Below are 5,972 nucleotides of genomic sequence, written 5' to 3' on the forward strand. Positions count from 1 at the left end.
GAAATTGGATTTTATTTGGTCTAAATTACAACGTTCACGCACCAGCGACTTCTGTAACTGGTTTTTTTATTATTTTTATAGCAGTGTTGAGTCAGAGAAATTATATTTCTGGATCCATAACCTCTGTGGATGTGACTCTAGTTCACGCTGCAGCTCCATATTTGTTATTAATGAGATTTAACTGCTTTATTTTTATAAATGGTGCCCGAATATTTCACGCTGTATTTTGGGAATCATTAAATATTCAGTTTCCCTTTTTGAAATTGATATGCTGTAAAACAGGGGTCTCAAACTCAAATTACCTGGGAGCTGCTGGAGGCAGTAAAATGACCAAAAAAAGACTCAAAATAAAAATAAAAAAAGACTCAAAATTACCAAAAAAACCTAAATTACTTAAAGACACAAAATGACAGAAAAAAAACCCAGAATTACCAAAAAAGACACAAAATTATTAATTAAAGACACAAAATTGCCCAAAAAAATACACAGAATTATCAAAAAAGACACTTTTTAATAATTTTGTCTTTTTTTTGGTAATATTGTGTATTGTTTTGGTAATTTTGTGTCTTTTCTAAATTTTTTCTTTTTTTAATTGTCTTTTTTTTAACAATTCTGTCTTTTTTTTAATAATTTTGTCTTTTTTTTTTTTAAATAATTGTGTCTTTTTAAATCTGTCTTTTTTTTGGTAATTCTGTGTCTTCTTAAATAATTCTGTCTTTTTTTTAAATAATTTTGTCTTTTTTGGTCATTTTGTGTCTTTTTTTTAATCTGTCTTTTGTTGGTAATTCTGTGTCTTTTGTTAAATAATTTTGAATTAACTTTTTAGCATTAAATTAAATTTGGAACAGCAGAGTTTTTGTGGTGATTTGTTGCTGAGAAGACATTATTTCCATGCAGCGTTCTTCCTTCTTCTCCACTTGACCTTTGACCTCCAGCCTCGGGTCATTTATCAGCATTCAGACGTCTAACAGCCACTTTAACGCGTCTTCGGCTGTTTCACGCTTCAGGAGCTCCGAACAGGAGAAGCTTTGTGTTCACGCACTGGATGTAATGAGGAGGAAACACTGGAGGAGGAGGACACCACGGGGAGGGGAGGAGGGAGGAGGAGGGAGGGAGGGAGGGAGGGAGGGAGGAGGAAGGAAGGAAGGAAGGAAGGAAACGAAAGATGGAAACGAAGGAAGGAAGGAAACGAAAGAAGGAAACGAAAGAAGGAAACAAGGAAGGAAGGAAGGAAACAAGGAAGGAAGGAAGGAAACGAAGGAAGGAAGGAAGAAAACGAGATAAGGAAACGAAAGAAGGAAACAAGGAAGGAAGAAAACGAAAGACGGAAACAAGGAAGGAAGGAAGGAAACGAAAGATGGAAACAAGGAAGGAAGGAATGAAACAAGGAACGAAGGAAACAAAATAAGGAAACAAGGAATGAAACAAGGAAGGAAGAAAACGAAAGAAGGAAACAAGGAAGGAAGGAAACGAAAGAAGGAAACAAGGAAGGAAGGAAACGACAGAAGGAAACAAGGAAGGAAAGGAAACAAGGAAGGAAACGAAAGAAACAAGGAAGGAAACGAAAGAAGGAAACAAGGAAGGAACGAAGGAAGGAAACGAAAGAAGGAAGGAAGGAAACAAGAAAATGAAAGAAGGAAGGAAGGAAACAAGAAAACGAAAGAAGGAAGGAAGGAAACTAAAGAAGGATACGAGAAAGGAAGGTCTGCTGGCTGTTAGTCTGGTTCCTCTGGTCTCTGGGGGCCGACAGGTTATTGATTAAACAGATTGGAGCAGAAACCAGAGATTGCATTGTGTTGCCTCGTTGTAACGGCTGATAGAAGCTGGAAGAAGAGGACGAGGAAGGAAGGAAGGAAGGAAGGAAGGAAGGAAGGAAGGAAGGAAGGAAGGAGTCGCTGTTTAGAAACACGTTTTTCTATGTTTTTCAGCTGGATTTCTCTCATGACGAGCAGCTTTTAGCAACATATTTGTCAATGTCGGTCGGTCTGTTGCTGTGAATTCAAAATCTCAACTACAATTTAATTTATGGTCCTCAGAGTATGAATCCTACACTGTAAAAAAACCCAAAAAAACCTGTTGTTTTTTTACGGTAAAAAAAAACAGCAGCTGTGGTTGCAGAACTTTACCATAATAAATACAGTGCAACTTTTTCTAATATTACTGTAAAACGATATTAGCACTGTTGATTTTATGGCAATAAAACACGTCGGACAAAAGCAGCACATTTTTTCACATGCTCTCCATCACCATAGTTTCATTTTTGGTAGGAGCCCCTTCATCAAGATTGCAGATCAGAGATGGCACCCATATAACGTCTATGAGAACCAATATATCTTCCAAGCCACTTAGAAGGTCAATCTGGGTGTTTTTCATTTTTTGGAAATTGTGTGTCCTTTTTTTTGGTCATTTTGTGTCATTTTTTGTCACTTTGTATCTTTTTTAGTCACTTCATGTCTCTTTTTGGTCATTTTGTGGGGTTTTTTGTCACTTTGTGTCATTTTTTGTCACTTTGTATCTTTTTTAGTCACTTCCTGTCTTTTTTTGGTCTTTTTGTATCTTTTTTTGGAAATTGTGTGTCCTTTTTTTGGTCATTTTTGGTCATTTTTTGTCACTTTGTATCTTTTTTAGTCACTTCGTGTCTCTTTTTGGTCATTTTGTGTGTTTTTTTGTCACTTTATGTCTTTTTTTGGTCATTTTGTATCTTCTTTGGAAATTGTGTGTCTCTTTTTTTGGTCATTTTGTGTCATTTTTTGTCACTGTGTATCTTTTTTCGTCACTTCATGTCTTTTTTTGGTCATTTTGTGTCTTTTTTTAGCCACTTTGTGTCTTTTTTTGGTCATTTGTGTCATTTTTTGTCACTTTGTATCTTTTTTTAGTCACTTCGTGTCTTTTTTTGGTCATTTTGTGTTTCTTTTAGTCACTTTGTGTCTTTTTTTGGTCATTTGTATCTTTTTTTTGAAACTGTGTCTTTTTTTTGTCATTTTTTGTCACTTTGTGTCTTTTTTTGGTCATTTTGTGTTACTTTTAGTCACTTTGTGTCTTTTTTTGGTCATTTGTATCTTTTTTTTGAAACTGTGTCTTTTTTTTGTCATTTTTTGTCACTTTGTGTCTCTTTTTGGTCGCTTCGTGTCTCTTTTTGTTCTCTTTTTGTTGTGATTGCAAGTCATTTAAATTGAACTTCATTTAAATGTTGTATTTGATATTGTGATTAATCTTTTTTTGTTTGAATTCGAACAAATGTTTGAACATTTTAGCACAAATCTCCCTCTAAACACCTCCTCCTCCCCACCTCTAAACACCTCCTCCTCCTCCCCACCTCCTCCTCCCCACCTCCTCCTCCTGTCTGCTGGTCTGCTGCTGCAGTTCCTCCTGCGGCCTCCAGGGGGAGACAGACTCCAGGCGGAGAGGCGGAGATGGTGAGTCATCAGTGAGAGCGTCACGTAGAGACAAACAGCTCCAACAGGCCGGTCTGAGCGGCCACAGGCCTTTATTAGCACCAGAGCTAGGCTCCTCTGGCTCTGGTTTTGGTTCTGGTTCTGGTTCTGGTCCTGGAGGAAATGTTGAAATGTTGGAGGTCTCTGGTGCAGATGAAGAGGCCGAGGATCCATCTGGGCCTCTCATGGCTTCATGTTTTATCTCCTCTGTGATCTTATCCCTTATCTGCAGCCCTGACATGTTGTTGTGCTGTGTTCTGTTGTTATTTACAACATTTCCCCCACACAGCCTGCAGCATTAGAGCCTGACTGTCTCTCTCCGTGGTGCTGAAACACAATGAGGTCGCTGTCCGTGGTGCTGATCCCGGATCAGACTACCAGAGATGGCTTTCTGTCTTTTAATTAAAAGCTCTCCAAGCTGACTACACATGATATTACCTCACCAATAACACTAAATACACAGCATCCAATCATGTATTGTCTCTATTTTTAGCTCCCCCTGCTTGATTGATGCAGTTATGGGCCTGATTTGATTAATGATTTATAATTTATGCATTATTTATGTTGATAAAGTACCGAGAAAGCACTCTGGAGGTGGATTTACCTTGATAGCAAAATGTTGGATTAGTCTTTATTGAACAAGGAGCATGCACAAAAACATGAATCTGAAAATGATGCCAGATTATTTTTATTTTTATCTGCACACTTCAAACATTAGTTTACTTTGTTTCTGTGGCACAAAGACAAACCTGCAAGTCCACTTTAAATGTCTGATCTGGTCCAGAGAATCCAACACTTCTCACCACATTTCCCTCAAAACGTCATGTTTTATTTCACAGTTGCAGCTGTAAATCCAAAGGGAAACCTGCAGACTTCTACCTTGAGATATGTGGGTGAAACATGGACAAAATCATTAGGAAATTAAATCCTTTTTGACATTTTTTGAATGTGAATAATTCCATCAATTAGGCAGCTTTAATGTGATCTGTTGCACTGGGCCCATTGATCTTTTTATTCAAGTTTCTTCTTCTTTTCTTCTTTTTAAAAAAAATCAAAATCAAATCAAATAGCCTTTATTGTCATTATATAGTTAACTATACAACCAAATTGAAAATGCCACTGCATGCGGTGCATATTTATGACAATCATAAAACAAAACAACATGAGTAAAAACATTTAAAAATACCAAGAAAAACAAGAACAAGGACATGTGATGTAATAAATAAGTATAAAAATAAATAAATGACTACTGAAAATGCTATAATGTATAGATGAGGTACTTTTAATATATATATATTATATATATATAATTTTATATATATATAAGTAATATATATATATTTATATTATATTTATATTATATATATATAATATAAATATATATATATATACATATATTATATATATAATATATTTATTATATTGTTTAGATTGAAGGGTTGTGATAACCCGTGCAGTCTTTTTTTTAATTTAATTTCTTAAATTAAGATTATTAAATCTAGAAATAAGCATGTTGAACGCCTTAAAATAAGAAATTATTTATATATATATATATATATATATATATATATATATATATATATATAATTATTATATCATGTGTTTAGATTGTGAGGTTGAGATAACCCATGCAGTCTTTATTTTTATTTTTATTTTTATTTTTTGTCACATTCCTCCAGTTTTTTTAGAGTCAGTCTGTGTTAAATAGCTGGTTTCTCTGGCATCCGACCACTAGGAAGTGTATGAACTGAAAGAAAAATCAAGTGTGGACAGAAAAGGGAGAGGGCATAGCACCTCCCACGTCCTCTCTGCGAGAAGAGAGAGAGAGAGGAAGAGAGAGAGAGGAAGAGAGAGAGAGGAAGGGAGAGAGAGAGAGAGAGAGAGAGAGAGAGAGAGAGCTGTGGTGGTGTTGGACCGGACGACATGAGCTCTACATGAACCCAGTAAAATGCTTTAAGACGCTTTCGGCGTTTGTCTTACACCGCGTGAACCGAGCACGAGCCTGAAGCGGAGCTGTTCTTCACCACCAGGTATTTAAGGAGGTGCTGCTCCTCTTTACATGGAGGGACATGTTGGCATTCTGTGGCGTAACGCGGCGCTCCTCCTGCTGCTGCTGCTGCCTGGATGGATGGAGGGATGGATGGAGGGAGGGATGTCTGCTGCACGAACAAACCGCTTTTATTTATTTATTTATTTATCTATTTATGTGTTTATTTCTGCGCTTGTTGTCGCTTTTAAACGTGCTGAGCGGCTGATCAGTGTGACTGAGTGTGTGAGCAGCTCGGTGGGAGGATTGTATGAGGACTATATGCCCGCACAGCCATATTGGCAGTCAGCAGGAGAAAGAGAGAGAGAGAGAGAGAGAGAGAGAGGGCAGAGATATGAGGGTGTTGGGATTATGATATTGCTTTGAGGAGTAAAGGGAGGAGGAGGAGGAGGAGGAGGAGGAGGAGGGGTGGGGGTCGCTGCAACTGCGAAATGATGGCGATCCTCTGCTGGTATTTATGAATGAAGCCATAGAGTCTGGAGGGATGGATG

The 5,972-nt window shown here is 37.2% G+C and overlaps 1 protein-coding gene across 1 annotated transcript in view; it reads left to right on the top strand.

Moving 5' to 3' along the window:
- The first annotated feature begins 5,326 nt into the window (after positions 1-5,326).
- Positions 5,327-5,972, top strand: part of LOC131988115 (GTP-binding protein Di-Ras1-like) — a 37,009-nt gene continuing 36,363 nt past the window's right edge. Inside the window, exon 1 of the mRNA XM_059353139.1 lies at positions 5,327-5,464. The gene's annotated coding sequence lies outside the window, so the exon portion shown is untranslated. The remainder of the gene's footprint in view (positions 5,465-5,972) is intronic.

This window comes from Centropristis striata, chromosome 16 (assembly GCF_030273125.1).
Source record: "Centropristis striata isolate RG_2023a ecotype Rhode Island chromosome 16, C.striata_1.0, whole genome shotgun sequence".
NCBI lineage: Eukaryota > Metazoa > Chordata > Actinopteri > Perciformes > Serranidae > Centropristis > Centropristis striata.